This window comes from Crocuta crocuta, unplaced genomic scaffold (genome assembly GCF_008692635.1).
Source record: "Crocuta crocuta isolate KB4526 unplaced genomic scaffold, BGI_CrCroc_1.0 scaffold340, whole genome shotgun sequence".
Classification (NCBI taxonomy): domain Eukaryota; kingdom Metazoa; phylum Chordata; class Mammalia; order Carnivora; family Hyaenidae; genus Crocuta; species Crocuta crocuta.
Window position 1 is genome coordinate 4,758,175 of NW_027530642.1, and position 11,717 is coordinate 4,769,891.

The following is an 11,717-nucleotide window of genomic DNA, read 5'->3' on the forward strand; positions in this document are numbered from 1 at the left end:
ACACAAGAAAAAAATAAAAAACATTTAAAAAAAAAAAAAAAGTAAGATGGGGTCGGAGAGGTCAGTAAAAGCTGACAGCAATTCAGTAGTTTTAGATTCCATTCATCAGCAACTTCTTGTATACTGGCTTGGTGGGAAGCATTTTATATGAAACCCTGCAGGGTAAGTACTGTTTTCCCATCGCATAGATGAAGAAACTGAGCTGGGAAATTAACCAGAAATTTCCCAAAGGATGCAGAGATTACCTGGAGCCACAAATGGGTCCCAGCCCCTACCAAGGCTAGCCTTTCTCCCCCAAGTCACTTGCAGAGAGAACCTGAACCCCGCCCCCCCAAGGCCTTTTCTCTTTAGCATCAAGAACCATCTTGAAACAAATGAAATTTCCTCTTGTACATCGTTCCCCTTTTGCCTCCCTTCTTTCTCCATGGAGTGTTGGCTCTCCAAACTAATAAAGATGCATTATACCGTGGTTCTTCATTGATTTTAAATAAGCTAATTCCAAATACCATCTAATCAGAAGTAAAGCCAATTCTTGGCCCGCCAGAAAGTGGTTTCTTATGAAAACTATTCATTGTATCAGAAATAAGAGGAAATTCGATCTGGTTATATAATCAGATTTTTTTTTTTTCTCATACATTTCCTTCTCTCCATCCTTCCTGACATCATCCTACAACAGCCTTCTGCGACTGATGTTATCTTCATCTGGCCTGGGGCGTTTGGCTCTGAAACACAGCCTGGAGCATGCTATTTCCCTGATCAGATCCCCTCAAGGACTCTCCATTGCTATAAATTCTGGGCTCTGCATAGTGTTTCTAAGCCTACTGTTTCGTGTTACGTCCAGTTATTTTTCTGTAGTCCTATAAAGAAAACATATGCTCTATGTTCCTTTTTTTTTTTTTTTTTTTTAAAGAGAGCATGAGCAGTGGAGAGGGGCAAAGGGAGAGAGAGAAAAAGAAAAAGAGAGAGAGAGACAGAGACAGAGAGAGAGAGAGAGAACCCTAAGCAGGCTCCACACCCAGCGCAGAGCCCAANTCATCCTACAACAGCCTTCTGCGACTGATGTTATCTTCATCTGGCCTGGGGCGTTTGGCTCTGAAACACAGCCTGGAGCATGCTATTTCCCTGATCAGATCCCCTCAAGGACTCTCCATTGCTATAAATTCTGGGCTCTGCATAGTGTTTCTAAGCCTACTGTTTCGTGTTACGTCCAGTTATTTTTCTGTAGTCCTATAAAGAAAACATATGCTCTATGTTCCTTTTTTTTTTTTTTTTTTCTGAAAGAGAGCATGAGCAGTGAAGAGGGGCAAAGGGAGAGAGAGAAAAAGAAAAAGAGAGAGAGAGAGAGAGAGAGAGACAGAGAGAGAGAGAGAACCCTAAGCAGGCTCCACACCCAGCGCAGAGCCCAATGTAGGGCTTGATTCCACAACCTTGGGATTATGACCTCAGCCAAAATTAGGAGTTGGAGATTCAACCGACTGAGCCACTTAGGTGCCCCTCCCCTTACTCTTGCTTTGCATTTCACCATCGGGGCTGTTGATGCTGCTGTTCTTTCCATTGGGCACACCCCCCCTCCCCAACCTCCCTTACATAGTACTTCTCAGATGACACCTTTTACCTGAAGTCTTTCCCAGCTTCCAGAACAAGATGAAGTTTTTGACCTATTCCAACCCCAGGGCACTTTATTTGTTCTTCTTCTGTGTTTCCTGTGGGGTTCATTAAATGTGCACATTCCAAGCTTCCCTTCCAGATTTTGAGCGCCCTTAAGAACAGTGGCCAATTCCTATTATTTTTCCCCTCGCACTCAACACAGGTTTCTTATGCACTGGATGGAGCTGTCCAATAAACTCATTGAATTTACTCATTTGGAAGAATTTGGTGCTTTTCATTGTTTGCAACATCGACACTGCCTCATCCAAATCTCACAGCCGCTCTGCCATTTAACGCTCCACCCACTACAAAAGCTGCAGCCTTCTGATAAGAAAAATTTTCTGTGACAGTTTTGAATAAAATCAAGATGTTTATCATACTTCTTGCAAGTAGCAAAAGGATTAGAGTTTTAAAAATACCACGATTTCCCTGATTTATGGCAAGGTTGTTTCTTTCTTTCTTTTTTCTTTTTTGGTTCATGCCTGTCTATTGAAAAGGAAGTTACACTTACAGCTTTGTCCTTCTAGAATGTGTGGGGAATCAGACTGAAGTTGCTTGAATTCTCTGACATACTAGAGAACGCAGGCCACCACCTTTTTATCATTAGTGCCATTTATTGAGACAGCACAGAGCACAGAGTGAATGGTGGGTGGACCAGACCTTGGATGTGGACCGGGCACAGTGAGATTGCTCAGGTTAAGGCGTGATAGAGCATACTCAAGAGATGTCAGAAAATGTGGCCTTTTTTTCTCAGCTTTCTCACTAACTGACTGTATGGCTCCTCCCACATCCCTGTCCCTTTCTGGCTTAAGTCTTGCCGTCCATAAATTGAAAAGCATTGGCTTTGTCTTTAGATAAACATGGGTTTAGATTCAGCCTCTATCAATTGCCAATTGTGTGGGACTGTGGCCAAGTTCCCACCTCTCTGAGCCTCTGTTTCTTCTTTGCACAGAGATAATGATGATACATCCCCCAGAGTGTTGTCGCGAGCCCATAAATAGCGGTGTATAGTCATTGGTGTACAGGAAGCGCTCACTGAGGTGTAGCTGTTACTATTATTACTCTGGATTCTGTGGAATCTGGAATTCCAAAGCCACATGGAGAGTCTTACGGAAAGGGTGTTGAGAAACCAGGCACAGGGTAGAGGGGAGAGTGGCAGGCAGTGATTGTGTCTCTGTCTGGCGTCTAATTCAGAAATGGGCAGGCAGGCTGTGGCCACCTTGCAGGAAAAGATGCGGATGGTGTGGGAATTGATTGCAGAGACAGAGAAGATGGCATGTGATGAGCAGAGACAGGACGTGAAGTTGTCTTTCAGTTGGTTGTCTTATTATGAATACTTAAATGTCTCTAGCTCCCCCAATTCATAAGTTTCCTAAGCAATAGTCACAGTTTACCTGCCAAGAGGTAAAGGGACTTGATTTTGTTGAACACCTGACATATGGAAGTACTTCCTTAGCCCTTTACATATCTTATTTAGCCTTTCACCAGAGTATTGACTGGTGCACCTGGGTGGCTCAGTCGGTTAAGCATCCTGACTCTTGATTTCAGCTCAGGTCATGATCTCACGGTCTGTGGGATCGAGCCCTGCCTCGAGCTCTGCGTTGACAATGCGGAACCCGCTTGGGATTCTGCCTCTCCCTCTCTCCTGCCTCTCTCTGTCCCCAAAATTAAAAAAAAGGAAAAGCATTGACTGGATTGAATCTTGATGTCCCAACTTGCCAGCTTGTTTGGGCAAGTAAATTAAGTTCTCTGAGTTTCAGCCTCATGAGTTACATAGAAGTGTTAATGTTACCTAACTTAGGAGGTTGTATAATTTAAATCAATACATGATACCAATTAGAACCCCACCAGGCAGATAACTGGCAGTTTTTAGTTAACACTTTCATGGTTATTTTATATGATAATCCCCATTTTGTGGATAAGTAAAATGAGGCTTAAAAACACTAAGTTCTGGAACCAAGGTCATACAAATAATAATGAGCAGAGCCAGGATACAAACCCAGCTTTTCCCATCTTGAGAATCATTACTCTATCTTCCTGCCTGTGCAGAAGGTAAGAGACAGAAGCAAGGCCATCAGATTTAAAGAGATACTCCCTCTGAAATTAGAAGATATTTTGTAACATGTGTGGGTAACATGTAGCCTGGATGGATGGTTGTTTAAATTGGTCTGGAGCCTTGGATGAAAGGTCAGACATTATCTGTGTTTTTATAAAAACTTGGTTGAGACCAGATAATTTCATTTCACTTGAATCTTTCTCAGTATTGAATGATATTAGGGGGTTATGTCATTTTATTCCAGCCTTGGTCCCCTGAGTTAGCATGGTAATCATTAGGATATGGTCTTCTTGTCAACAAGGTCCAAATGGGGGCCCGTATGCCATTGCTCTATGATGAAATTCTTGGCCAGAACACAGACCATCCGTCCCTTCACCCCATGTTCTTTCTCCAAAGCCTGTAGCAATGTCTCTTTATCATCCTCAGGAACTTGCCACGGAGGAGACTGTGAGTCATCCATTACTAAGACTTTGTGAAAGGGAAGTTGAGCCTGGGCTTTATCATTTCAAGTGAAAGCCCTGGGCTGGTTAAGCCACGGCACCATTTCTGGTGGAACCTCTTGTCCCAGCCAGCCAGTGAGTGGGCAGTTGGTCAAGGGGATGTGAGTCAATGGAAGGAACCAGGAAAGAGTAGTCTTATCAGGGTCACCCTCATTACTGCATCTCCTCTCCTCAACACAGAGCCTTCCGGAAACATTGAGCTTATAAAAGTAAAAGGCCAAAGTCATTCCAGAATTCTGTCTCATCTAATAGTAGCTTTCTCAGTGGAGAGCAGTCTCTATTTATTTTCTAATTTCCTGGCATTTATTTGCTATTCAAACCTTCCTATTGCAGCTGATGGTTTCACTTGTGGTAGCCTGGGCAATGGGGGAAAAAATGGATTCTGATTTCACCTTGAATTCTGCTACCAGCTGAGTGACTTCTGGCAAGCCACTTACCCCTCTGAGCCTCAAATGTCTCAGGAAACAAGTGTCCTAGCCTATTTGACAAATACCACATATTTTTCATTCACTGGACAAGAAGGTTTCTAGAGGAGAGAGAAATGAATCAATTTTGTTCATTGGCCTTTGATGGCTTCCATGTTAATAAATGGGAAAAGATAATGGTCCCCCAAACTAGAAAGCCAGGAGGAAAGTGATGAAGTCCAGTGAGCTTAATTAAGAAACTATATGCTAAAGTGTATAGGACAAGGCAACAAATGCTAAGTATCATCATCATCCCATTATTATTAATTATTATTTTAGTTATTATCATTATTATTCCAGTCCTCCAGGTGGGAAGTCATCCTTGCTTCTTTACCTTCCATACCTTTTACATTCTGTTTCCAAATTCTCTTCCTTTGAAAAAGTCTTTTGTCTAGTCTTTTCTCCTTAGTGTTGCTGCCACTTCTCAGAGCTCATTCCCCATGACCTCATACTAGGTAACTACATTATATTCTGGTTCTTTTCCCTTTACATCTGTCTAGGTTAATGTAATTTTTAAACACATATATACACAATAACTAGCAAAAATAAAAAATAAAGTAACATCCTTCCCAAGTTTTCCGTATTCAGCAACACTACTGAAAAACTAACAGTGGCTCACAGTTGCTCATCAATATGTCATCTGTGCCCACAACACGATGCTCAACTCAGGGCAGAATGAATAGAAATGGGCCAAGTCCCACGTCCTTCTCCAACAATCAGGCCCAGATGTGGCTGTTCCCTGCTCTACTGCAGCCCACTGTGCTTTTCTCCCACCACTTACCAGTTAAAGTCAAGGCCTATTTCACTGGCAACCTTGTCTGTGAAACTTAATCCAGCCCACTCTGGTCTTGGTCCACAGGACCTAATTCCCTGGGGCTCCAACCACAGTCTCCAAGGAAGGTTGCTCTCAGTCCCACAAACAAACCAGCCATCTCAGCATAAAACCACACCATCAACAAATAATACAAAGTAGTCTTTGTGCTTGGTGCTAATAATGAGGGGGTGGGCGGGAAACCTCAGGGCTTGTCATGGCAGTCTCTATGGGCCCCACCATGGGGCTGACTAGAAAATGGAAGTCTCTTGTGCTGCATTCTGGGTCTGCTCTATCCTGCTGGCTTCCTGAGCACTGGTCATTGCAGCCAGCCTGAACTGATGATTCCTCTGGATGTGCAGACCCAGACACTAGTGCCAATGGGGAACCGGAGAGTTGCTTAGGGTAAGACCCTAAGTGGGTATCTTGAGAACTTAATGAAGCATCATACACTGATGGGAAATTCTGGAAAACCTACTTCTGATCACGACATACCAGAAAGTTTTCTCTTTCCCTCCTTCTTCTCACGTGTAAACTACACTGCAAAAATGTATTGTAGTTCTGACATTGAGGGCATAATAAAACTCTTTGAGAGCCAGGTAAAAATCTATGGCCTTTCCCTTAAAAATCTGGACATATGCACAGATTTTTAGATATATTCCCAAGAAACTTGTTTAGTCTCTGAAGGAGAAACCCGAGGTTAAAATGAAAACCCCCACTGAATGGGAGGCTGTACTGGTGGATATGATGATATTGATGAAGTCAACCGTCTTTTCTCCTGTCTCGCTTCCAGTCCGTGGGGTATTTGTTTTGCAAACAACCTCCAGTGCCATTGTTGTCTGTAGTGTGATTTGTTGTAAAAATCATATTTCTTCTTGTAACATCTCTTCTTTACCCCAAAATAGCTCTGTGGCAACTATTTCATAAATTGTTACAGATTTCCCAAGAGCTAGATAAAGCAGTATGTCACTTCATTTATAGACTCCAGTGCAAGGTCTGGAAGAGTCTGAGCAAATGGCTGAGATCTTGGCGAGTCGCTGAATCCAATTGGAAATCAGAATTATCTCATTCAGCGGCAATTTGTATGTCAGTCACTGTACTAGGCTCTGGGTCTGCTAAATCTCTAACTGCTGGTGTGTCCCCAAGTCTGTTCCAAGAGGGAAAAGAAACCTATTCTCTTTTTTATTTTATTTTTGAGAGATAGAGACAGCACATGAGTTGGGGAGGGACAGAGAGAGAAAGAGAGAGAGAGGGAGACACAGAATCCAATGCAAGCTCCAGACTCTGAGCTGTCAGCCCAGAGCCCAGTGCGGGGCTCAAACTCACAAGCTGCGAGATCATAACCTGAGTCAAAATCAGACACTTAACCAACTGAGCCTCCCAGGCACCCCAAAAAGACCTGTTCTCCTTGGAAATTGACTGGGATGAGTACAGCATCCCTAGCTCAGGGATAATAGTTTACATTTTAATAGCACACATGAAAGGGTTGCTATTTGTTGAATTTTTCTGGGGGCAGACAAACTAGACAAATGATACTGTGGGCCAGATCTAGCCGTCGGCTTATTTCTGCATGACCTTTGAGCTAAGAATGGTTTTTACATTTGCAAAGGGTATAAAAACAAGCAAAAATCAACAACAAAAAACTAAGTAGACAGGCAAAAATAAACAAAAAAGAAAAAGGAGAATAGGAGTATACAGTAGTGGCTGTTTGAAGAAGATATGATGTCCTGCCCAAGGCAGTCAGCTCTGTAATACTAAAATGACCTAAAATACTTACATCTACCCTTGCATAGAAAAAGGTTATGACTTCTGTTTGTCATAATCAGGCTGCCTGTATTTGAAAAAAATTTTTTTTGAAAGTTTTATTTATTTTTGAGAGACAGAGACGCGTGAACAGGGGAGGGTCAGAGAGAGATGGAGACACTGAATATGAAGACAGGCTCCAGGCTCTGAGCTAGCTGGCAGCACAGAGCCCAACGCGGGGCTTGAACCCACGAACTGTGAGATCATGACCTGAGCCGAAGTCAGATGCTTAACCGACTGAGCCACCCAGGCGCCCCAGGATGCCTGTGTTTGATTCCTTGCGGCCCATTCCTGGAGCCTGATCTTGAGCAAATGAACCAACTTCTGTCTCTAATTGTCCTCACTTGTCAGGAAGGGATGATAATAGTACTTACAGCACATGATGCAGGGATTACTTGTGTTAATATGCATACGAAGCTGAGACTGGAGGCTGGTCCATGGTAAACACTTAAGAAATGTTAGCTATTGCTATTAAAAGCATTACTGTCATCGCCAACTCTTCAAAAGATGTTTGCAAATATCAAATGAGATGCCGTCTATTAAACACATAGCATGGTGCCCTTCTCACAGTAGACACTCAGTGAATGTCAGCTCACCTTGTTACCCTCATCACCTTCACAAAGCTCTCTTACATACATCATCTACGATCCCCTTCTAACAAATGAGAAACCGAAACTCAGAGAAGCAAGGGGATGGCCCTTGAGCCAGGAGAAGGCAGAATAAGGATTAGGTAGATTGTGCATTCTGGACCAGCCCATCCTCTTTCCACACCATGTTCCTTCTCCACCAAAACATCTGAGGATCTGTTGTTTGTTAGTTTTCTCCAAATGATATACTTTGAGTCCTGGGAGCCTGACAAAGCAGGCGAACATGGCTGTGTTCTTCCTTGGCGGGGCTCTGCAGACAGGAAGCTGGGATAATTGGATTCCAGCCATTTGATCTTAGGACTGCATTGTAACCAGCCAACTGCCGATGACCAAGCCTAATGGAAAAAGCCCTGTCCAAACAAACACCCCCCACCCTTGCAGGACCTTATTGGTGATGCTGCAGAGAGTGAAGTCAGCAACACCCTCCTAACAGTCCCATCCAGGACAGAGATGGCTTCAGAATGTGCCAGACTTCAGTCTGCCACTAGGGACCAGCGGCAATACCTGAAGTAAGAAAGTGTGAGAAGATGAGCCAGGACATTTTTGACAAACAGAGCTGGTGCAGTCAGAGTCGAGCTGTATTTTATTTGGTTTTGGCCAAAAGGCACAACACATTTGAGCAACGTGTGCACTCAAAGCAAAATTCAAGGCAGGTTGCGGGGATCATAGCGGTACCGCGTTAGAGGGAGTTCATGACTATAAAAATAGGTAACATTTCAAAGTTAGTTCATGAAAAGAGTCCCTGTCATTTCCGACCAACTTTTGTAAATCAGCTGTGGCTCAGATACTCTTTAAGGCACCAGATTCAAATAGACTGTGTTGTTGGACAGCGTGTGAATGTGTGCTTCCTGATACATGTAAAAGTCATGAAAATGACTCTTAAAAAAATTTTTTTTTTAGTGTTTACTTATTTTTGGACAGAGAGAGACAGAGCACAAGCAGGGGAGGGGCAGAGAGAGAGAGAGAGAGACCCAGAATCCGGAGCAGGCTCCAGGCTGTGAGCTGTCAGCACAGAGCCCAAAAATGGAGCTTGAACTCATGAACTGCGAGACCATGACCTGAGAGGAAGTTGGGCACTTAACTGACTGAGCCACCCAGGCGCCCCCATGAAAATGACTCTTAAGAAGCTTCAGCATTGCCCCCTGATGCATAGGGGAGAGTAACTGGAAGTGCATTTTGCAAAGGAGATGCCACACCAGGGAAAGCTGATGATCTGCCTCTGATTTTGGTAATCAGCTTTGCTTTAGAAAGAGGTGGGCGACTTCCTCCCCACCTGTTGTCCAGGAGACATAGATCTGTCAATCTGAGGATGAGGACAGTATGACCTCCCTGTGGGGGGAAGTCAGCCCTGGGGGTCGCCATGCTGAGCCGGAGGTAGTCTTCCTTTATGGGCCTGTGGCAATGATTTTAAGGTGTTAACTCAATATTTGTGGATAAGAGCCCTTTAAGTAACAGAGTCCCTCTAAGAGTCACAGGAGTGCAGCTAATCAGAAAAAGCCAGGGTTCTTAGAATGTCAGAGCAGGTCGTGGGAGCTCGTCAGGTGTTCTGAAGCACCCGGAGCCATTATTCCAGGATCCCAGCTCCCTGCCGGGCCTCTTCACTCTGTCTGCCAACCAAGCCTTATCTTCTTGGCTTTGAGTGTCCTAACACCCGCTGCCAGGCAGCTGGCTAGCCACCAGCCAGTCCCTATGCAGTCACATCACTATCCAAATAGCAGCCAAGGCAGCTCACATCGTGTTTCTTCCTGGGTCTGTCCCAGGCTGCCGGGCTAATGCCGGGGCTGGCCCGGACATGCTTAAACTTAAGAAAGGTAAGCCTGACCAATTAGCATGGTCTAGTGTGATCATTTAAAGCCTCCCACACTGTCTGGGCAGAGGAAGGGGTTTGTGTGACCTCTTTTTCAATCATATCTTCACACAACCTCATGAGTTGGTGGTGAATAAGGGATAAAATGATGGGTGTCAAAGGGCTTTGTAAGGCCATGGTCTGCAATACGAATGTAAAGAACAATCTCTGTATATAAAAACATGGATTTAAGTGGACATAGTTTTATGGGGCCACTCCATCTAGTGAAAATCCAAACAGCAAGATGTCACAAGAAGACCATACTGTTAATTCAGCAAGATTGACATGGACAGGGGACAGTTGATAAGGTCTTCCATGCAAATTATACAATTTCTGAAAATCTAAATTTTATCTCATATTAATAGTTTATTTTTTAAATGTTTATTTATTTTTGAGAGAGACAGAGAGACAGACAGAGAGAACAAGCAAGGGAGGGGCAGAGAGAGAAGGGGAGACACAGAATCTGAAGCAGGCTCCAGGCTCTGAGCTGTCAGCACAGAGCCCGACGTGGGCCTCAAACTTACACATGGGAAGATTGTGACCTGAGCCAAAGTTGGACACTTATCCGACTGAGCCACCCACCCAGGCACCCCTCACATTCATATTTTAAATTGCATCTTGACATTGCTTCAATGTGCAAAATTAATCACATCTCCCATTTTTAAGTATAGTATAGTGCAAAAAATGTTTGTAAGAATTATATTCTATTCTGAGATTTTCACAAGGAAAAGTTTTTGGTGTAGGTTTTGGGTTTTCTTTTTTTGGCCAGAATTTGTTCAGTATGTTCAGATATGTCTGTAAACTTACCTACACGTTACACTCTCAAAAGGTCACTTATCAGACTCGTTAAGGGTTATATCCAAGAAAAACAATATTGTTACTTGCACTTAACAGGAAAAGTTATAAATCAATGTGTAAAAGTAGTTAGAATTTAATTATCGAGGATATATAGATGTATATATACACAATATATGTACACACCTCAAATATTAGTTATTGGTAATAGTTTATTGTTATATTATCCTTTGTGTAATCCCAGCCCTACATCAGTATTTGGAAGCACAGCCTTGTGGCTAGAAGGCCCGGAGGGAAGGAGCAGTTTTAGCTTCTCTTGCATGAAATGCACCATAACTTCCAGTGTTATGATTGGGTGATTCTGGGAAAGTTTGTCAAGCAAACAGATACCCAGACACTTAAGTCTTCAACTGATCATTTATGGCCCAGTGAAAGTTTCTGAGTTTTTTAAAATTTTCATGGCAGCATCTGCATTATTGACATTGAAGAATTTCACAGAATATTCCACATATTCCGATGATAAACGCTGAGGGAGCTTTGCTAGTGAAGGATACCAAGGCATATCATTGCACTAATGAAGGGCTAGAGAGAACCAGCTGAAGGAAGAAAAAGTTGGGGGTCTAAGTTACCATTTAATCATGTCATGAACTTCAAGCTTGCCTGGAGTAGTGCTGGCTAATGTTTAATGAGCACCATGCCGGGCGCAATGAGCACACGAGGGGTAGACTCACTTGCAGTTACCACTCACCGTAATTTGCTCAGCGAGGTGCTGTGCCTATTTCTATGTTATAGATGAGAAAATTGAGGCCTAAGGAGGTCTAAGATTGAGACTCCACTAAGTAGCGGAGCTGAAATTAGAATTCTGGTCATATGTCACTCACCCAGCATTGCTTAATTAATAATGGTCAGTAAAACGCTGGACTAGATGAATAAGCTGTGGTTTCTCTGCCCAAAAGGCTTGTAATTTATCTAGAAGCATAGCATTTAAATGCACGTACAGCTTGTACTTCATAATAAGCTACCTCAAGGGCTGTCAGAGGGCAGATTATATTGTCAAATAAATCATAGAAGCAGGAAGTGCTGGGTTTGTTTACAAGAAGGAAAGGGATTACCATATTGAGATGATCAGACACACCTGTATGGAGGAA